Here is a 23,369-nt window from a genome sequence, read left to right as displayed (position 1 = left end):
AAGATCTTATCCATTCAATAATCCTAATATCCAATCCCAAACTTTCAAGTTTATTTAGCAATCTGCGATGTGGAACTGTGTCAAAAGCCTTACTAAAGTCTAGATAAGCTATATCCATGGCTCCACCTTTATCCATCACTTTAGTCACACAATCAAAAAAGTCAATAAGATTTGTTTGACATGATCTCCCCCCAGTGAATCCATGCTGTTTGGGATCCAGTAAATTGCCGGATTTGAGATAATCTACAACTCTTTCTTTTAAGAGTGTTTCCATCAATTTCCCTACTACTGATGTAAGACTCACTGGTCTGTAGTTGTTTGCCTCTTCCTTGCTTCCACTTTTGTGCAGTGGGACTACGTTTGCTCTTTTCCAGTCCCCTGGAATTTCTCCTGTACCTAATGACTGGTTGAATAATTCTGTCAATGGTGCTACCAGCACCTCTTTAAGTTCTTTTAATATCCTTGGATATATCCCATCTGGCCCCATAGAAGATCAAAGATCAAATAAGGGCTCTTGTGAGATAAGGCCGCCAAATCAGACACCCGCCTTGTGGATGCCAAGGCCAACTGCATGACCACTTTCCAAGTAAGGAATTTCAACTCTACCTTCTGTAAAGGTTCAAACCAATGAGATTGAAGGAATTGCAACACCACGTTAAGATCCCATGGTGCCACAGGGGGCACAAAGGGAGGTTGGATGTGCAACACGCCTTTCACGAAGTTCTGAATTTCTGGAAGGGAGGCCAATTGTTTTTTGGAAAAAAACGATAAAGCTGAAATTTGAACTTTTATTGAGCCCAACTTTAGGCCCGCATCCACACCGGCTTATAGAAAATGGAGAAAACGTCCTAACTGAAATTCTTCCGTAGAAGCCTACTTGGATTCACACCAAGACACGTATTTTCTCCAAATACGGTGGTAATGTGTAGACGTTACTCCTTTCCTGGCCTGAATAAGAGTAAGGATAACTTCCTAGGAATACCCTTTTGGGCTAGGATCCGGCGTTCAACCTCCAAGCCGTCAAACGAAGTCACGGTAAGTCTTGGAACACGCACGGCCCCTGCTGTAACAGATCCTCCCTCGGAGGAAGAAGCCAGGGATCTCCTATGAGTAATTCCTGCAGATCTGGATACCAAGCCCTTCTTGGCCAGTCTGGAACAATGAGGATCGCTTGAACCTTTGATCTTCTTATGATCTTTATCACTTTTGGAATGAGTGGAAGCGGAGGAAACACATACACCGACTGAAACACCCACGGTGTCACCAGAGCGTCCACTGCTATTGCTTGAGGGTCTCTCGACCTGGAACAATATCTATGAAGTTTCTTGTTGAGGCGAGACGCCATCATGTCTATTTGAGGAATTCCCCAAAGACTTGTCACTTCTGCAAAGACCTCTTGATGAAGACCCCACTCTCCTGGATGGAGATCGTGTCTGCTGAGGAAGTCTGCTTCCCAGTTGTCCACTCCTGGAATGAAAATCGCTGACAGCTTGTATGCCTTTCCACCCGACGGAGCACCTTTGTGGCCTCTGCCATTGCCGCTCTGCTCTTTGTTCCGCCCTGGCGGTTTATGTACGCTACTGCTGTTATGTTGTCCGACTGAATCAAGACAGGCCGATTACGAAGATGTTCCGCTTGCAGAAGGCTATTGTGAATGGCCCTTAACTCCAGAACGTGTATGTGTAGACACATTTCCTGGCTTGACCATCTTCCCTGGAAGCTTTCCCCCTGCGTGACTGCTCACCAGCCTCGGAGACTCGCATCTGTGGTCACTAAGATCCAGTCCTGGATCCCGAACCTGCATCCCTCTAGGAGTTGAGAGCTGTGCAGCCACCACAGGAGTGAGATTCTGGTCTTGTAAGACAAGGTTATCCTTCGGTGCATGTGCAGATGGGACCCGGACCACTTGTCCAACAGGTCCCACTGAAACACTCTGGCATGGAATCTGCCAAACTGAATGGCCTCGTAGGCCGCCACCATCTTCCCCTGCAACCGAGTGCATTGATGGATCGATACTCTTGTTGGTTTCAGCATTTGTTTGACCAGGTTCTGAATTTCCAGAGCCTTTTCCACTGGAAGAAAAATTCTCTGTAATTCTGTGTCCAGAATCATTCCCAAAAACGACAGCCACCTCGTCGGAATCAACTGTGATTTTGGCAAGTTTAGGAGCCAATCATGTTGCTGCAGAATTGTCAGGGAGAGTATAATGTTCTGCATCAGTTGGTCCCTGGATCTCGTCCAAGTATGGGAAAATCGTGACTCCTTGCTTGTGTAGGAGAACCATTATTTCGGCCATTACTTTGGTGAAAACACTCAGAGCCGTGGACAGACCAAACGGCAACGTCTGAAATTGGTAATGACAATCCCGAACTGCAAACCTCAGGTAAGCCTGATGTGGGGGATAAATTGGAACATGCAAGTAGGCATCCTTTATGTCTACCGACACCATAAAATCCCCCTCCTCCAGACTGGAGATCATTGCCCGGAGAGATTCCATCTTGAATTTGAATTTTTTTAGATAGAAATTGAGGGTTTTGAGGTTCAGGATTGGTCTGACTGAGCCGCCTGGCTTCGGGACCACGAACAGGCTCGAATAAAAGCCTTCTCCCTGTTGTGACGGGGGAACCCTGACAATGACTTGATTGTGACACAATTTTTGTATTGCGGCGCATACCACCTCCCTGTCTGGAAGTGAAGCTGGTAAAGCTGATTTGAAAAATCGGTAAGTGGGGACATCTTGAAACTCCAGTTTGTACCCTTGGGACACTATTTCTAAAACCCATGGGTCCAGGGCCGAATGACCCCAGAACTGACTGAAGAGCCTGAGACGTGCCCCCACCGGTGCGGACTCACGCAGATTAGCCCCAGCGTCATGCGGTGGACATGGCAGAAGCCGGGGAGGACTTCTGCTCCTGGGAACCGGCCACGGCCGGTGATCGTTTACCTTTTCCCTTTCCTCTAGTAGCAAGGAAGGAAAACCCTTGGCCCTTTCTGTATTTATTGGGCTGAAAGGACTGCATCTGATAGTGGTGTGCTTTCTTTTGTGGTGCAGGCACATAAGGTAAAAATGATGACTTACCCGCGGTAGGCGTAGATACCAAATCAGCGAGGCCGTCACCAAACAACACACCACCTTTATACGGTAGAGACTCCATAGCTTTCTTAGAGTCAGCATCAGCATTCCATTGATGAATCCACAATGCTCTCCTAGCTGAGACTGCCATGGCATTGGCCCGTGATCCCAAGAGACCGATATCTCTCGCAGCTTCCTTTAGGTAGACTGCAGCATCCCTGATATGACCTAGTGTCAAAAGAATGCTATCCCTATCCAGGGTATCCATTTCAGATGACAAGTTATCTGCCCATTTTTCGATAGCACTACTCACCCACACAGATGCAATGGCTGGTCTGAGTAGCATACCCGTGGTGACATAAATGGATTTCAATGTACTTTCCTGTCTATGATCTGCAGGGTCCTTTAGGGCTGCCGTGTCTGGGGACGGGAGAGCCACCTTTTTGGACAGCTGTGACAGAGCTTTGTCCACAATGGGGGGTGACTCCCATTTTTCCCTATCTCCAGAGGGAAATGGATATGCCACTACTGGCACTACAATCCTTTTGGGAATCTTAAACTTCTTGTCAGGACTTTCCCAAACCTTTTCACAAAGCGTGTTCAGTTCATGAGAGGGAGGAAATGTTACCTCAGGTTTCTTCCCTTTATACATACAGACCCTAGTATCAGGAACAGTAGGGTCCTCAGTGATATGTAATACATCTTTTATAGCCACAATCATGTACTGAATGCTCTTTGCCAGTTTTGGATCTAATCTGGCATCACTATAGTCGACACTTGAGTCAGTGTCCGTGTCGGTATCCGTGTCTGCCAGCTGGGCAAATGAACGTTTTTGTGACCCCGAGGGGGTCTGGACTTGAAACAACACATCCTCTACGGATTTCTTCCAAGCCTGGTTCCGAGACTCAGATGTATCCAGTCTTTTATTTATCAGAGCCACATTTGCATTCAAAGCACTCAAAACATTCACCCAATCAGGTGTCGGCGGTGCCGACAGTGTCGCTCTCACAGCCGTTTGTGTCCCTAACATAGTCTCCTCCTGGAAAGACCACTCCGCCTCAGACATGCCGACACACGTGCACCCACCACACGCCGATACACTGGGCCTATAGGGGACAGACCCACAGTAAAGCCTGTCAGAGAGACACAGAGGAAGATATTGCCAGCTCACACCCCAGCGCCCAAACCCGGTCTGAAAACACTACAGAAAATGTCCCAGACCTGCAGCGCTTTTATAAATTATATATAATGCACCAAAATCACTGTGCCCCCCCCCCCCCCGTTTTGCATCGTTACTTGTACAGCAGTGTGAGGAAGGACCAGCATCTCTGCAGCCTTGTGGAGAGAAAATGGCGCCGGGCTGTGTGCTGTGAGGGCTAAGCTCCGCCCCCGTAATGGCACGCTTCAGACCCGCTCTTTTTTAAAACTTTTTTATACTGGCGGGGGTCCGGACAGTGCCCTGGCACTTGGTCCGCTCTTGCCAGGTAGTGATTTGAGGTTGAAATGCTGCCCAGGGTGCCCCCCCCCAGCGCCCTGCACCCTGTAGTGCCTCTGAGTGTGGGAGCATGGCGCGCAGCGTGGCCGCTGTGCGGTACCTCAAAGCCGTCACTGAAGTCTTCTGCTCTTCTTCTACTCCCCTGTCTTCTGACTTCTGGCTCTGCAAGGGGGGTGACAGCGGGCTCTGGGAACAAGCATCTAGGCGTACCTAGCGATCAGACCCTCAGGAGCTAATGGTGTCCTGTAGCCAAAGTGGCAGAGCCTTTAAACTCACAGAAGTAGGTCTGACTTCTCTCCCCTAAGTCCCACGAAGCAGGGAGACTGTTGCCAGCAGTGCTTCCTGAAAATAAAAAACCTAACATAAAGTCTTTTCAGAGAAACTCAGTAGAGCCCCTCAGAGTGCATCCAGTCTGCCTGGGCACAAGTCTAAAACTGGAGTCTGGAGGAGGGGCATAGAGGGAGGAGCCAGTTCACACCCCTTTGAAAGTCTTAAAGTGTCCATGTCTCCTGTGGATCCCGTCTATACCCCACGGTTCTTGATGTGACCCCAGCATCCTCTAGGACGTATGAGAAAAGTGTTTTAAAGCAGCATGTAAGAAAGCCAGATAAACCAAGGTATTAGGGGGGTTCATTCCGAGATGATCGTAGCTGTGCTAAATTTAGTACAGCTACGATCATTCACACTGACATGCGCAGGGACCCCCAGCACAGGGCTATCCCTCCCCGCATGTCAGTGCCAGCCCCACAGAAGTGCAAAGGCATCGCACAGTGGCGATGCCTTTGCATTTCAATAGTAGCTCCCGACCAGCGCAGCTTTAGCGTGCTGGCCGGGAGCTACTCATCGCTCCCCGGCCCGCAGCGGCTGCGTGTGACGTCACGCAGCTGCTGCGGCCCACCCCCCGTTCGGTCTGGCCACGCCTGCATTGGGCGGACCGCGCCCACAAAGCGGCGCCCAAACGCTGCCATTCCGCCCCCTTCCCCAGCGACTGCCTCTGCCTGTCAATCAAGCAGAGGCGATCGTAGCGGCTTGACGGCCTTCGGCACATGCGCAGTTCTGACCCGATCGCACCGCTGCGATAAACTGTAGCATGCAATCGGGTCAGAATGACTCCCCAGGGGAATATTCAGAGTTGATCACAGTAGCAAATTTTTTAGCAGTTGGGCAAAACCATGTGCACTGCAAGGGGAGGGGGGGGGGGCAGATATAACATGTGCAGAGAGTGTTAGATTTGGTTGGGGTATGTTCAATCTGAAATCTAAATTGCATTGTAAAAATAAAGCAGTCAGTATTTATCCTGCACAGAAACAAAATAACCCGCCCAAATCTAACTCTTTCTGCACATGTTATATCTCTCCCCCCCCCCAGTGCACATGGTTTTGCCCAACTGTTAACAAATTTGCTAACAACTCTGAATTACCCCCTAGGATAAGCATCTGTGATGTGTGCTTGTGGACCATATTGGTGAGAAATACCACCTATACCCCTTTTAGACTGCCAGCAATAACCCGGGCTGGCACATCAACCCGGGATGCGGTGCAGTCTGAAAGGGGCCAGTTGTAATAATCTGGGTCGTGTGACCCGGTATTTCAATCTGGGTAATGGTCAAGGTTGAGCACGTGTTCAACCTGGCTCGCGGTGCAGTGTGAATGGGTAAGCCATGTCAATGCGACTCACACCCATTCACTGAATAGGAAGAAGCGGCGCTTGGAGATCATCTCATCTTCAAGCGTCACCTCTGCACGTGTCGGCGGTGATGTCACCAACCTGGCGATAAGCCAGGTCAGGACGCCTAACTAAAGGGTGTCTCATCCGGGCTGCATCCGGGAAAGACCCGTGTACAAATTCCGGATGTAACCTGGCTATTGCGGTTTAAAAGCGGTATAAGTATAATTCTACTACTAAAGCAGACTGGTTGTTAGCACCATGGGCCTGGAAAGGTCAGACGTAAGATCAATATAACAAGTGTTCTTCATGTCTTCACTTCTTTGCCTGTGTCCTTATTTCTCTGAAGATGTCAGATTGACTCATTCTGTATTGGTCCCAGAAGTGAATGTCATGTAATCGCAAAGTCACTAAAACCTGGGGGAAACAGAGGGGAGTAACACTGAATTTTCACAAGATAACATCATAGTAGCTAATCACAAGGAAACCTAAAACTTCCCCAAGTGAAGCAATGATCAATATAGACTCTACAAAAGGAAATATGACCCCTTTTTAATCAGTCACGGAAATAAAAAAAAAATTTGTTTCACAGCAACAAAGTATATTGGTGGTCATTCCGAGTTGACTGCAGCCAGCAACTTTTTGCTGCTGCTGCGATCAACTAGTCCAAGGGGAGTGTATTTTAGCTTTGCAGGGCTGCGATCGCTTGTGCATCCCTGCTAAGCTAAAAAAATTTCAGGCAAAACAAGACTAGCCCTATACCTACTTACCCTGTACGACGATCTCGTACAGGGTAAGTAGGACATCCGCCCTCCATTCTCCTGGACATGCCTGCGTTTTCCTTACCACTCCCCGAAAACGGCAGCCAATGGTCCGGATCCGCCCAGGAACACCTTCTTTCTGTCAATCTTCTTGCGGTCGGCTCTGCGACCGCTTTCTTCGTAGGATGCGACGTAATGCGGTGACCCCTGTCGCCGCGCAATGGCACGCACGCGCAGTGCGGCTGTCGCGCATGCGCATTTCGGACCCGTTCGCACCGCAGCGACAAACCGATGCGTGCGAAAGGGTCGGAATGACCCCCTTTGGGCCTAATTCAGGTTGGATCGCAGATCCAACCACAAAAAATAGGAAAAGATGCACGCGCATGTGCTCGCTATGCCTCTGTCTGTCAATCAGGCAGAGTTAGTCGCGGGGCGGGGGGTTACAACGCTCCATCTCCACGACGAAGACGGAGCGTTACAGGGGCGCAGGCTGACAAACGCGGGGTCGTGTGGCACGAATGGAGGCGTGGCGGGGGCGTGATCACAGCTGATGTGATCGGAAACATGGCGGCGTTGCCTCCAGCTGCGCCAGCAGTAGGCAACCATAATTTCTGCGATCGCAATATCTGCTTGTTGAAGGGGGGAGCGGCGGTCAGCATACTGGACGGCCTTGCCCTGCGATGGTTGGCCCCCAGCATGCTGACAAAAGGATTGCAAATTCTGTTAATTAGCAGAATTTGCAATCCTTACAGAATTAGGCCCTTTGTACTGTATGGTATCTAACGGTTCAATCCAATTGCGCATTTCCAGATGTTTCTTTAAACTTACAGACATTCGCATGAATGCGCTCTCCAGAGAATTCTCCAATCCAATTAAAAATGCCTATTCTCAGTACTCGCAGTGGAGGTTTGTGAATTTTCTGCCATACGCGATGTGAGAGAAGTGCATGAAAATGTAGGGTGACCTTCCTGTACACCCCAAAAATGACAATTTCATTTTCAGAATCATACAGAAGGCTGTTAGTGGTCATAAGGAAAATACTGGAGGTATTTAAACTGTGTTACATGGTTGATTTGTGAAAAATTATAAAAAATAAACTTTTTGGTTTACTTTCATGTAAAGGTGTTCTGCACGGTGTCCCGACATCTTCCCTACATCTTTCACCCTCAGTAAGGTGCGGACGGAAAAATGCGAGTTTACTTTGCCTGGTTCAATGCGAGTGGCTAACTGGATTGTTAAATGTGAATCTACAGAGAGAATTCACACCTCGCAACCTAATTGGATTGACCCCTAACTCAAACTGTAAGGTACTACAGTATCTACAGTTATAACACACACAAAAAGAAATTCCCAATTTAGTAAAACCCAATTTAAGCAAAATGAGGAAAATGTTAAATTAAATTATATACTGGAATGTGCTCCCTGTTTGTAATGTCAGATAATAATATGGCAGGAAAAGGAGGGATAGTGAGGCTAGCATTATAAAGATTGTAAAGATGTTAAATTATACATTTTACATATATAATAATGGTGCCTTGTTTTTTTTTTTTTTTTTAATGTATAAATAGTGAATATGCATATAATGCATTAGGACCAGCGCATGGCCATCATAACAGACATGGCATACTTTAGTCTTACATGTAACCCAGCACTAGATGTACAGTACTTGATGACTTGAGTAAGGGATTAATAAAACTTGTCAAGAGCAGAAGATCTTTATTTCTGCTGGTGGCCAGTCAAGTGACTGGTGCGAGAACGAAAAACCTCTGGATACATTATGTACAGTAGTCACACTATGGGTTGGGCATACAGTAGGCTATACAGTAAGTGGTAACAATGGTTTATCACCCGCGCTACACTGGGAGGTCACCACCTTCCTACAAATAATGGTAAACGGTCACTGGCGGAAGAAGAATGACCACAGTAAAAGGGATGTTTTTGAAATATGCTGCTACTTAATTTTTATATATGTTTAATTTACATATATTTGTTTGTTTTTTAATTATTTTACCCTAATTTAAAAGCACTGGGATCTGTCTTGTTTCTTCCCATTCCCATATACTGTAAGTGGTGTTGCTGGGCCTGTTGCTAAGTATAACACCAATCGGCCATAAAAGTTCCCACTAAATGCAGGGCTACAACTAGGAGGGTTAGGGTGGCACGTGACCCGGGTGCCAGATTACAGGGGGAGCCAGGACCTGGACACATACAGCACCCAGTCATCCAGATAAGGAAGAGAAGTGGCATTGGATTTGTAGATAATCTTTTACTGCTCAGACTCTGAGCAGTAAAAATTAATTACAAATCCCATGAGGCATTGCACCCTTTCAAAGATGGCTGCCACTGGAGCTACATACTAGGAGGACTAGGCCCATTCTGCTTCCTGAGGACTGGGGCCACTGTGCTGCAGGGGACTGGAGCAAGCTGTACTCCTGGGTGGATGACTGATGCTGGTGTACCAATAACTCTCTGTCCAGTCTGATCCCAGGGGGCACTATTTGTACTGGTCACACACTGGGGACACTATAAGGATACCCTCCAAAATTTTCACATAAAAATCGGTACAAATTCGAAAAGGGGGCATGACCACGGGTAAAAGGGGCGTGGCCATGCCCCTTTTCCTATACTTTCAATGGAAGTTTGGAGAGCCAAACATTGGTACAGATCATAAAAAAAAGGTACTGTACCTGCCAAAAAGGTACAGTTGGAGGGTATGTATAAGGGCTACTACTGTGCAGTGTAAACCTGACTAAGGGGTATTTCTGTGTAGTGTAACATGAATAAGGGGTACTTCTGTGTAGAATAACGTGAAAAGGGGTACTTCTGTGTGGTGTAACGTGAATAAGGGAAACTACTGTGTGGTGTAACCTGAATAAGGGATACTACTGTGTGGTGGAACATGAATAAGGGGTACCAATTTTTCAGGATGGACTGGGACTGCTTAACAGCCCTGGCATTGTACTGTGTGGGCACATTGCAGCCGTGCACAAATCGGGGGCATGGTCATGGCACTCAGGGGCCTGTCCTTGCGGCATACTTTAGAGTCTCTGTATGCCGGGCGACCAAGCAGAGTGCCTGGAGATAGGGCTGCTCAGCCAGCACCTGTCTATGTGAGCTGGGCAAACCAAGCAAAGAGCTCAGCCAGCCCCGGTCTCTCTGGCCATGGTCAGATCGGCTCATCAGGCCAGATAAGCAGTCCGGATCTGCATTGCAGTGAACGAGGGCGATTAGGATGGTCCTTGAACAGTAGGACAGTCCTTAATCATTACTAGATTACCATCATCACTGTATATTTGCCAATAGTAATATTGCGTTATTACGGCCACAACTTTTATTTACTAGTATAAAAAACAATGTTATTTTTTATATGACTAAATATTTGTTATTGAACAACAAAAAAATAACAAGATAGTGAAATAGATAACTGTGCAATGGTATTATAAATACATTAGTATAATGCATTGTTTTGCCACTGCTACAGTTTATCAGTGAGGAACACAATATAGATATTTGCTGGCCCCATACCTTCTCCCATCTGTCTACACATAGTAAGCAGAAAATATAACAGATCTGTTTAACGTGTAATAAATAGTTGTAGCTGTACTCTACATTCTCTGTAAATCTATCTAACGCCTGTTCTCTAGTTTGCTTTTTGCTATTAGTTTTGACTTTAAGGAAACAGAAAGCTCGTTCAGGGATTAATAAACCAATGAAGTATTACCTAACGGGAGAGTATTAAATTTTGTATATTTACCAATGCAACAAAGCAGCAATTGGAGTAATTCTTCTAACGTCCCAAGGTTATACTTTGTGTAATAAACATTATGCATGTACTACAATCCTGACATTTAGACAATAAAGGACACGACTTATGAGATGCTTATATTTTTCTTTATTTCACATTTGTAGGAAAGAAAATCTATGTATCTCAAATTAGTTGCTATACATACAGAATAAGAACAGATAATAAAGAAATGTATTGTAGTTCAGTGAGTACTTTAGTTTAATGCTGGGGAACATTGAAGGAATTTAACAAATAGTTAAATTCCATTTCTGAAAAGCGCACCACTTTGAAATAGTCATAATGAAAACAATAATACAAATAAAATATTGAAACAAAATAAATATAAATGCCTGACCCACATCTATCATAGTCATCCATGTGGCAGTTGAAACCAAGGAGAGCATCCTTGGTTTCCAGAGTTCAAGGAAGTGGAAAAGGGGGAGTGGGGGTTTTACAGTAGATGGTCCTTGAGTAATGGTTCTCAACCTTGGTCCTCAAGTACCCCAACAGTTCATGTTTTCCAGGTCTCCTCACAGGATTGCAAGTGAAATACTTTGCTCCACCTGTGGGTCTTTTCAAATGTGTCAGTGAGTAATGAATACACCTGTTCAACTGCTAGGTGACCTGGAAAACATGAACAGTTTGGGGTACTTGAGGAACGAGGTTGGGAACCACTGTCCTAGCAGAATAGGGATAGTCCAGATGGAGCCGGATGACTATTCTATATCTATGATAATTTGTGACAGTAATGCTGTTGGATGATGAAGGCTTAGTACTAAGAGATGGTGGTATTGGTGAAAGGGGAAAGAATAGTAGAGTGGTGGTAATCAGCTTATCAACCACCCCTCTCCGGTCTCCTTCCTTCCCAATCCCACTTACCCAGTATCTCCACCCACTTCAACCTTTCTGTACTGTTCCTTTCTCTGTGATTTCCCACTGCATGTTACACTTCTATGCATTGCTTATCCTGCCATCTGTAGCCTACTGTATGTAGTGCACCCTAGATGGCAGCCTTGCCTGTTACTTTCAAGGGCAGGAGGAGCAATCTGTTGAACTATTTGTGCATTGAGCTTCTTGTTAGTTATTGTTATTTTTATCCTTGTATGTCATATTAACATGTAAAGCTTATCAAACATTGTAGCCAACATGGCTGCCTCACCTGGTACTCTTTTCTGCAAATGAACAATTCATAAGTCTTGTGATTTTGCAAGGATATTGTCTATAATATTTATATCTCCCCTATTGCGTGTCATGTCTTCATTGTGTGTCATCTCTTCTCTTGCGTGTCTAGCCTATTCTGCCAGGTGTAATCCTATGTACAGTAGTGTGCCTAAATTGTCTGCCTCACCTGGATCCTTCGTGGCTAGGATGAGTAATGTGTGGAACAGATGTCCCAAAATAACTGCTGTGCCTTTGATGTATATTTTCTAGATCCTGTATTTTATGGTTATGTAACCCTCTGTATTATGTTCATGCTATCTGTAAACCGCCTTGAGTCGTATTGGAGAACAGCACTATATAAATACTATTATTATTATTATTATTATTATTATATTCATCATCGTCTGTGGTAGAGGATGATAGGCAAGTACAAAGAGATGGTGGTAGTGGTGAAAGTGGAAGTTCAGAATAGTAGAGTGGTGGTAACAAGTGGTAGGACATCTGTTACCTATCTATTGTAGTTCATAAAGGTGTTTGTGGGGAGATTGTTCTCCATGTGGCTGCCTTCCTTACAAGTGCCTTGAATCCCAGTGCCATAACTACGTGTGTGCCAGGTGTGCCTGGCACACAGCGCAGTCGCACTGGGGGCGCAAGGGCCCCCATTCCCTAAAGTCAGTGGCTTGTAATGAATCAATTAGACTCATTACAAGCCGCCTGTGCCGAAGGAGGAGAGGGAGCAGCGGAGAAGGAAGAGGAGGGAGGGGGAGGAGGGAGCCGCAGCAGCGATGTGTAATTGGTGGCGGTGCCGCTGCAGCAGTCCCTCTCCTTCTGCATTGGCTGGGCGGCGCTGCTGTGAATGCTGGGATGCGCTTCCCTCATCCCAGCATTCACAGCGGTGGCGGCTCCCTCCTCCTTCTCCCCTGCCCCCGGAGCTGCCAGAACCGAAGAGCCTCACTGCCTGAGCCAGCGTAGAGATGGTAAGTATCATCTATTCTATTCTATTCTATTCTATCTATCTATCTATCTATCTATCTATCTATCTATCTATCTATCTATCTATCTGTCTGTCTGTCTGTCTGTCTGTCTGTCTGTCTGTCTATCTATCGGTCAGTTTACCTAATGTGTAAAAGGGGGACTCTGTCTGCTGTAATGTGTAAAAAAGGGGATGCTGACTGCCGTAATGTGTAAAAAGAGGAACTGTCTGCCGTAATGTGTAAAAAAGGGGACGCTGTCTGCCGTAATGTGTAAAAAGAGGAACTGTCTGCCGTAATGTGTAAAAAAGGGAACGCTGTCTGCCGTAATGTGTAAAAAGGGGACGCAGTCTGCCGTAATGTGTAAAAAGGGGACGCAGTCTGCCATAATGTGTAAAAAGGGGACGCTGTCTGCCGTAATGTGTAAAAAAGGGGGCACTGTCTGCCGTAATATGTAAAAAGGGGACGCAGTCTGCCATAATGTTTAAAAAAGGGGACGTTGTCTGCCGTAAAGTGTAAAAAAGGGGATGCTGTCTGCCGTAATGTGTAAAAAGGGGATGCTGTCTGTCGCATTGTGGAAAAAAGGGGACGGTGTCTGCCGTTATGTGTAAAAAGGGGACGCAGTCTGCCGTAATGTTTAAAAAGGGGACACTGTCTGTCGTAATGTGTAAAAAGGGGGACGCTGTCTGCCGTAATGTGTAAAAAGGGGATACTGTCTGCCGTAATGTGTAAAAAGGGGGACGCTGTCTGCCGTAATGTGTAAAAAGGGGATACTGTTTGCCGTAATGTGTAAAAAGGGGACGCAGTCTGCCGTAATGTGTTAAAAGGGGACGCTGACTGCCGTAATGTGTAAAAAGGGGGATGCTGTCTGCCGTAATGTGTAAAAAGGGGAAGCTGCCTGTTGTAATGTGCAAAAGGGGACACAGTCTGCCGTAATGTGTAAAAAGGGGACGCTGTCTGCTGTAATTTGTAAAAAGGGGACGCTGTCTGCCGTTATGTGTAAAAAGGGGATGCTGTCTGCCGTAATGTGTAAAAAAGGGGATGCTGTCTTCCGTAATGTGTAAAAAGGGGACATTGTCTGCCGTAATGTGTAAAAAGGGGAGCTGTCTGCATAATGTGTAAAAAGGGGATGCTGTCTGCCGTAATGTGTAAAAGGGGAATCTGTCCGCCATAATGTGTAAAAGGGGACGCTGTCTGCCATAATGTATAAAAAGGGGAATCTGTCTGCCTTAATGTGTACCTGGTGTAGTGGCGCTACTGTGCGGCGTAATTTGAATAATGTAGACTACTATAATATGTAATATGAATTGGTATTATTTTGTGGCCACACCCCTTCCCTATTAAGCCATGCCCCTATATTTTTGAGCGCGCCTAGGGCACGCACTGCCCCTTTTTTCACATAGAGGGGGGCGCCAATGCCCTATCGTGCACACAGCGCTAAAATATCTAGTTACGGCACTGTTGAATCATATTGGAGAAAAAGCACTATATATATATAAATAGTTATTTTTATTATTACTTACAGGTATATCCTGTAGTACTGCAGTCATGTGAGCTGCTGACACTCTATTCCACCTCCTGCTTCCATGTGACACATGTGAAGTTCACATTTCTGGGCTGAGGGAATGACAATGTTAGGAAAGGGGAATATGTTGCTGAGAGTGTCGGACTATGGGCAACCTATCACTTTTCTCTCACCAGTTTTTCCATCTATAACAAATTCTTGTTCCTGAAGGTTTTCTTCAAAATGATGTCACCTGGAATGCAGTTCTGGAATGTCCCGGACACTACCCAATTAAAGTTTGGGAGGGCATCAGTAAGTATATTGCTAGTCCTCCCACAGCCCCCAACAGTTGATTGAGATGCAGTGGGGGCTGCAAAAGCCCTTCCGTCTATAGCAGCGTAAAATACCCCACTAAAAATAGCCACCACTGAGGAGGAAACAGATGCTAGAGGTGTGATAGGTATTATGGTGTGTGGCTTATTGTGTAATAGGCATTACGGTGTGGGGCATATTGTGTGATAGGCATTATGGTGTGTGGCTTATTGTGTAATAGGCATTATGGTGTGTGGCTTATTGTGTAATAGGCATTACGGTGTGGGGCATATTGTGTGATAGGCATTATGGTGTGTGGCTTATTGTGTAATAGGCATTATGGTGTGTGGCTTATTGTGTAATGGGCATTACGGTGTGGGGCATATTGTGTAATGGGCATTATGGTGTGTGTCATAATGTGTAATGGGCATTACTATAAGGAGGAAAAATTACAAATAATGTAAGGAGCATGAATCAGGATTTTTTTCCTGTGGCAGGCAATGTCTGGGTGTGTGGGTTGCAAAACTGGGGTATAAAGTAGTCTTTTCCAGCAAGGCCATGCCCCTTGCAACAAAGCCATGCCCCTTACAGCAAGGCCACACCCCTTTTTGTGGTGCATGTCTATTCTTTATTCTTGCAAAGGCCTCCCCACTGTAGCTCCTCCCACCTTACCCACAGCTCCTCCCACCACTGCCCACCCATGGGAGTTCCTGACCCTATTTTGCTACAAAAATAGCACTGGGGCAAAGTATACATCTGATATAATTAGTTCAAATTAAGTTGAATGCACTAAATTGTTATAATTGTAACTGCTGTAATTACCGGTACTTGGGGTACGGGCAGCAGGTAATGAAGGGCATTTAACAGAAATCCCCTGGGATAGTGACTGTCCCAATGAATAACACCATTCCAATAGAACTCTAGGGAATTGGCAAAGTAGTCCAATGTATTGTAACAAGCTATAAAAAGCTTAGTCAAAGATTGACCCAGTAGCTAGCACCATCTTCAGCTTGTGTTTGCCATTGTAGCCTAGAGTTTAAAGTTTCTCTGGTGAAGGATCTTCAAATCTGTCTCCAGTAGCCTATACTGATGGGCACACGTGCTCAGTAGGTAATCCAGATCAGAACCAGTTAATAAAGTGATAGCAAAGTCCTACTGTATGTTGTAGTTGTGTGCACAGTTTCTAAGTGGAGCAGTACTGGAGCAAGGGAAGGGGCACTCAGATTTCAAAATGTGGGGTGGGCTCTCAGCCAGCACCATCACAGTTATTCCAATTACTGTATGCTTCTGCACTGTCAGTTACACATCATGAGTGCAGGTTAATCCATATGTTGGTAAAGGGAGATGTCTAGTGCCCAGTTAGCCGTATGGGGCCTGACGGCAATTTGACATTGCTTTTAAAAAAAAATATATATTTATATATTTATATTTGTAATCAAGATCTGTCAAAACAATGATGTGTTTCCCCAGCCCCGTTTTGTGGGTATTAAGGAAGGACTAGTGGTGGGGCCCTCTGTATAGTAAACAGATAAATATAGTGGAAAGGGGCTGGGGATTGCCATGGGAAAGGAATTTTAACATGAATGTATTAGAAAAGAAGGAAGCGAAAATCAATATCTTGTTTAGGGTCCTAATCCGGCTCTGAACCACTTCACAAGCTGTACCCTGCTAGGATCTGTCTTATTAGAGCCTGTGGTAGAGACTGCCTTGCTAATTGGACTTGACTTAGGCATAGACTGAGGTTCCATTTGAAAGCTGACCATTTCATGGCACCTCCATCAAACTTAGATTTGTCATTAATTAAAAAAAAAAAATCTGTATAGGGGAATATAATGTATGAATGCTGTTATTTTGTTGCATGCATCCAAAGACTTTTGTGGTGAGGTCAGATAATAATAGTGTTACCAAAAGGAAAGAGCAAGTTACAAATCGGGTGGTAAAAATGTATTCAGTTTCAAGCCTTTGTCATACCTGCTAGCATAAGGGCGAAAATACCTTTTATGTATTACCATATTACAGGTGTACATTATTACCTAAGTTTAGCTCGGTAGAATGGGATGTAGTCATGTCTCCCGATACCAACACGGTTTAACTATATTGAGAATTTTAAGCAGGGAAACTTGTACATTGGTACATATCATTGGGGGCTGCAGCAGCAATAAATGAATTGCTAAATACTATGTAATATGCCTCCTGACCCTGGCATCTATTTACAGTTAGCAGGTGTCCCACTGAGTTGCTTCTTGCTTTAGCAGATATGCTGAAGCCACACACAACAGAGTGCCTGCAAATGAGCTGAGGACTGAAGAGATCCGTGGGTAGCCCATGATACTGTAAATGGAAATACAATTCAAAGTAGGATGTGATCTGAAAGACTGCCCATCTGAAGTCTTTCCCACCATGTTTATTTAATAGGGATTTAAAGAGCGGAGGGGTAGCTCTCTCTTCTAGATAACTTGTGGCTCATAAGTGGGATTCATTTTTTATACTCAAATTACACAAGGCATTCTACTTTTGAGGTAGCAACTAAGACAAATCATTGAGGTAGACAATCACTACCTACAAATACTTTTATGTATAGCCTGAACTAATAGTTTCTTTTGTTTCTTAATCATTTCATATTATTCTACGGTATAGTGCAGTAGGATTGTACGTCACTAATGTATATTCATGTACAGTACAATGAACATAATGTCATTTGGTTGGTGATTATCATAGTCAAACAATGAGCACCCAATGAGAATCTTATAACTCCTGACATCACTGACATTCTGCTATTCCTTGCTAAGTCATATCTTTATGACTATTTTATACTTGCACATAAAACTTCCCTATACCAATGCTGTCATATCTTAAGTATAATCAAACATGAATGAAGCTATCCCATACCAATTATCTGCAAATTTCTACAGTAATACACAAAGCTGACCTTATGATATCCATAATATTCTTATTACTACCTTGAGACGGAACATGTCCATCTGCAACAATACTAGGGCCTTATTCTGAGAGCTGCTGCGACATCTTATGTGCCTTTGTTGTAGTTGGACCTGTGACTATATGCTTATGCTAGTGTCAACCCATTCTCCTGGTGTCTAATCCGGCATCTGAATGTGCAAGGACTGAGACGCTCACTTTGAGAACCTTTAGAGGCTCTAATAACACTGGTCGCACCATTGACAGATTTTCTTCTACATTACTTACCCATAATACGCCCATAAGATAGCCCATCTTTGTTAGTCTGAATAGTAACCTCCAAGTCACTCCAGCAAATTTCCATTACATTTATGATACTGTACATCTCAATCAAAACTGCGCCTCTGCGTTCACCTGCAGTAGCAGAAAACCCCTGAACTCTGTAATGTAATAGGTCATCTATTATATTCTTATTTTTTTTTCTATACTTTTTGAGCCATTCATACAATCTACTTAATATGAGTCCTAGATACAGTATACAACAGGGAGTATGGCATGATGAAGGGTATTGGATAATACTCTGTACATATAAAGACTAGAAGACATTGTGTTCCTAACATCTGGCAGCATGGAATCTGTTATATCCTTAATTTCCTCAGATACATGTCCTTCAAAAGTCACAGCACTTAACTTTATTTCCGTGAAATGTTATCCTCTCAAAGTTGGGCTGTTATTGCCATGGAATAACTTTGCCTGTTGAGCAGCACACTATTGGATACAAATATGCAACCTTGATAAGAACATTTACTTGTTCCATTGTTTAGTTTCTCTTATTTCTAGGGAATACCATCGTTTGCAAAGTGAGATTTGTTATATGTACTTCCTAAAACTTACATAACAAATAGCATTCTAATGGAGGCAGCTAAGTAAATCTGAGGGGAACTCTTTTGTGGGGTCAAGATTAAGAGGGAGATATACAATATCAAACCTTCGAAGGAGGACAAGTGGAAATCTGAGGGGAACTCTTTTGTGGGGTAAAGATTAAGAGGGAGATATACAATATCAAACCTTCGAAAGAGAACAAGTGGAAAAGCTGCTCTTTCTTCTTCTTTTAGCATGCAAGATACAGATTGGTTAGGGAAGAAGCATTTCTTTGTAGCCACAGAGGGTGTAATTAATTAGGATCATATGGCTATCCTACAGTGTACACACCTCTACTCGACAGTCACTATGTCAAGGGAGTATTATTAGGTTCTCCATATATTACTGTAGGTACTGATACATACATACATACAGTACACTTATATTTCTGTGTCTCTATATTTCAGGGCTTACTCTTGAAATTCTATGAAAATTTGTCTTTATCCTTTCCTGAACAACTACAAAGGACTATGACGTCTACAAAATCTTGCAAATAACAGGGATTCTCACTACAGACTGGATAGGAACGATACAAAGCCAGGTTGATAGCTGTGAAAGTATTCTGTGTATATATATATATATATATATATATATATACACACACACACACACACACACACACACACACACACACACAGTGGGGCAAAAAAGTATTTGGACAGCCACCGATTGTGTAAGTTGACCCACTTAAAAAGATGAGAGAGGTCCGTAATTTCCATCATACCTGTAGGTACACTTCAACTGTGAGAGACAGAATCTGAAGGAAAAAAAAAAACAGGAAATCACATTGTATGATTTTTAAACAATTTATTTGTATATTCTTGCGGAAAAGAAATATTTGGACAATCAAAAAGTTTAACTCAATACTTTGTAATATAACCTCGGTTGGCAATTACAGAGGTCAAATGTTTTCTGTAGTTCTTGACCAGGTTTGCACACACTGTAGCAGGTATTTTGTCCCACTCTTCCATGCAGATCTTCTCTAGATCTGTCATGTTTTGGGGCTGTCGCCGGGCAACACGGACTTTCAACTCCCTCCACAGATTTTCTATTGGGTTGAGGTTTGGAGACTGGCTAGGCCACTCCAGGACCTTGAAATACTTCTTACGGAGCCACTCCTTTGTTGCCCGGGCGGTGTGTTTGGGGTCATTGTCATGCTGGAAGACCCAGCCACGTTCCATCTTCAATGCTCTTACTGAGGGAAAGAGGTTTTTGGCCAAAATCTCATGATACATGGCTCCATTCAACCTCTCCTTAATACGGATCAGTCATCCTATCCCCTTTGCAGAAAAGCAGCCCCAAAGCATGATGTTTCCACCCCCATGCTTCACAGTGGGTATGGTGTTCTTGGGATGCCATTCATCATTCTTCTCCCTCCAAACACGGAGAGTGGAGTTTATACCAAAAAGTTCGATTTTGCTCTCATCTGACCACATTACATTCTTCCAATCCTCCTCTGGATCATCCAGATGGTCACTGGCAAACTTTAGACGGGCCTGGACATGTGCTGGCTTAAGCAGGGGCACCTTTCGGGCGCTGCAGGATTTCAATCTATGACAACGTAGTGTGTTACTAATGGTAACCTTTGTGACTGTAGTCCCAGCTCTCTTAAGGTCATTGGCCAGGACCCACCATATAGTTCTGGGCTGATTCCTCACTGTTCTCAAGATCATTGATACCCCATGAGGTGAGATCTTGCATGGAGCCTCAGGTCGAGGGAGATTGTCAGTGATCTTGTATTTCTTCCATTTTTTTTATAATTGCGCCAACAGTTGATCTCTTCTCACCAATCTGCTTGCCTATTGTCGAGTAGCTCATCCCATATTTGTGTAGCTCTACAATTTTGTCCCTGGTGTCCTTAGACAGCTCTTTGGTCTTGGCCATGGTGGAGAGGTAGCAGTCTGATTGTTTGAGAGTGTGGACAGGTGTCTTTTATACAGGTAACCAGTTCAAACAGGTGCCATTAATACAGGTAATGAGTGGAGGATAGAAGAGCTTCTTAAAGAAGAAGTATCAGGTCTGTGAGAGCCACAAATCTTGCTGCTTGGCAGGTGTCCAAATATTTATTTTCCACAAGAATATACAAGTAAATTGTTTAAAAATCATACAATTTGATTTTCTGTTTTTTTTTCCCTTCATATTCTGTCTCTCACAGTTGAAGTGTACCTATGATGGAAATTACAGATCTCTCGCATTTTTTAAGTGGGTCAACTTTCACAATCAGTGGCTGTCCAAATACTTCTTTGCCCCACTGCATATGTATGTATAAATATATATATATAAAAGTAATTTTTGTAACTATTTACAGCACGTGAATCCGTTCAGTATTTGGTTATGTATGGCATATATGTCTTTTTGTGTACAAGCTACATAACTGCGGTATATACCACTTTGTGATTGCAATTGCTTTTCGAATGTGGACTCGGTTTTTGTAGAAGTGGATCATTTAAAACCCACAGAACTATTATGTACATCCTGTTAACCCAGTCTGAACAACATTTAGGTCCTGATTCTGAGACGCATGCTGCTAAGACTACATTAATGTCTGTTGCCATAAGCGCATCTACGATTATATGCTAATTCTAGTATCAGCTCTTCTTCTGGTGTACAACCATGTGTCTGGATGTTTAAGGGCGGAGATGCTCACAATGAGCAGCTGGTTGCAACCATCAGATGCACCATCAAAACATGCACCAGCTAGTTGTGGATTTTCCATTAGAGTCTGGCCTCCAATGTGAGCGATTAAGCATCTGAGTTCGCAATCACTTCTGCGACATGCCCATAACACTACCATAACATGCTCATAAGATGTTACATCTCCATGCACCTGAATAGCCACCTCCCAGTCACTGACCAGGAAAGTCCAATACTTTTGTAATATGTTCACAGCTTGCATCTTAATTAATACTGCGACTCTGCATATACTGTTCAATACGGAACGCATGCTCAGTGCTAGATTTTAGGGATTTTTGTGCATGCACAGTAGCAAAAAATCACTTTGCCACTTTGCCATGCAGAATCAGACCCTTACAGCGGGATATACTAAAGGTAAAATACGGTACAAACCTCTGTTTTCGGGGGTTTTACCTCATTTTCAAATGTACTAACCCCCGGCCACCCACATATCGATGCGGAGGGTGTTGCCATCTGCTTATGGCGATACCCTATAGAAGCCTATGGGCTTCTAACCGTATCCTGCTGCCTCCACCGCCCCTCGCCGACCCCCTGATCTGCGTCCTTGCAGACTCCCAACCTCCTCCTCCCCCGCAACACAGCCATTTATCCTTCTGGCTACAGGGGGGAGGAGTAGGAACCCAGGGAATCCCTGCACACGTCACCTCCCGTGGCTGGGAGACAACCTCACAGGTATCGCAGGGGGCCTTTGTCATCACATTGCGATTAGCATCGCTGCGATGGGCGGTGATGTACGTTAGTACATCCCGCTGTCAAATTGATAGAGAAAAGCAGAGGCGGTTCTCTTTTTCTTGAAACAGAGACAAAGCACAAATTATATCTCGTTGCATTACTACTTTCTATAGTTTTCTCACATATGTCTTTAAATAGCTCCTTTAAACTTCATGATATGGTTTTAAATTTCATTGAAATAAATGAGAAAATGGGATGGCAGCCTAAACCTATTATCTGCATTGCGTGGTAAAGCAGGCTATTATGGACATTCTGGAAATAAAAAAAGTATTGCCGCATAATTTACAGTATGCAAATGATTAATCTCTAATATGTTCTGAATAGAAGTATTACTTTTCAAAAAGACACAGTTACTGAGGTGGAATGAGAACAAACTGACAGCATCACAATTAACAGGGCTTTTCAGTCAATCCGGAAATAAGTGGCACCTGTGGGATTCGGGTGTAAATCCTTCTAATCTTCAGATTTTGACTAAACCTTTATTAGTGCAATTTAATTCCTCTCCAGTCACAAGAACCTGGTGACAGTTGACCAAAAGCTGGAACATTTGCTAATCAATGAAAGTAAAAGTGATCGCTCCTCTTCTGATGGATGAGCAAATTAATGCCTTTCTAGAAGAATACTCATCAGCAGAGCATTGATTAAATAGGATGGAATATGCTACAGGCTTCATTTGTTCAATCACAATTGTCTCAGCTGCTCGTCTCTATATTCTCTAATTTTATTAATTGCAGAAAGCTCAGTGTCCATACACTGCTTTTCTGCCCTTCTCTTTCCATCCCTCTGTATGGGTGAGTGTGTAATAAATATACGTGTGTGTGTGTAATATAGATACATTTACACTTGCATCTGTATAAATTGCAGATGAGCAAGTTCGGTTTTCAGAGAACTGAGCCCACCTGAACATCCAGGATCCGAGGGAATCTGAGATGTGGCTTGGCTTTTCCTGACAGGCTCAGATTTCAAATCGAGGCAAAATGTCCTGGCTTCGGAATCTTGTGGATTTTGGATTCAATATAAGTGCCTCCCACTGTGATTCAGGCGCCATTTCACACAGGACCACTGGAGGGGAGAGTCAGAGCACTGTTTAATGGGCACCAACATGAGAGTCAGGAGACTCAGGACAATGTTTGATTTGCATCCACATGTCCCTAGTTATTATTACTGGGGAGAGTCAGGACCAGTGGCAGGTCCAGAGGTGGGACTGCACAGCAGTCCAAAATTCAAATAGTGGAGCCACGCCAACTGCCACCATCTGGGACTCACAGTGCGCACTGGCTTTTTTTGTCACTACCCACAGTGCAGCCCAGAGGTCTTAATACAGCGACAGCATTAACCCTTGGTGCCCAGTGCACACTTGTTATTTTTTTTGTTACTGCC

The sequence above is a fragment of the Pseudophryne corroboree genome, chromosome 4 (assembly GCF_028390025.1).
Source record: "Pseudophryne corroboree isolate aPseCor3 chromosome 4, aPseCor3.hap2, whole genome shotgun sequence".
NCBI lineage: Eukaryota > Metazoa > Chordata > Amphibia > Anura > Myobatrachidae > Pseudophryne > Pseudophryne corroboree.
Note: the sequence above shows the minus strand (reverse complement) of the source record.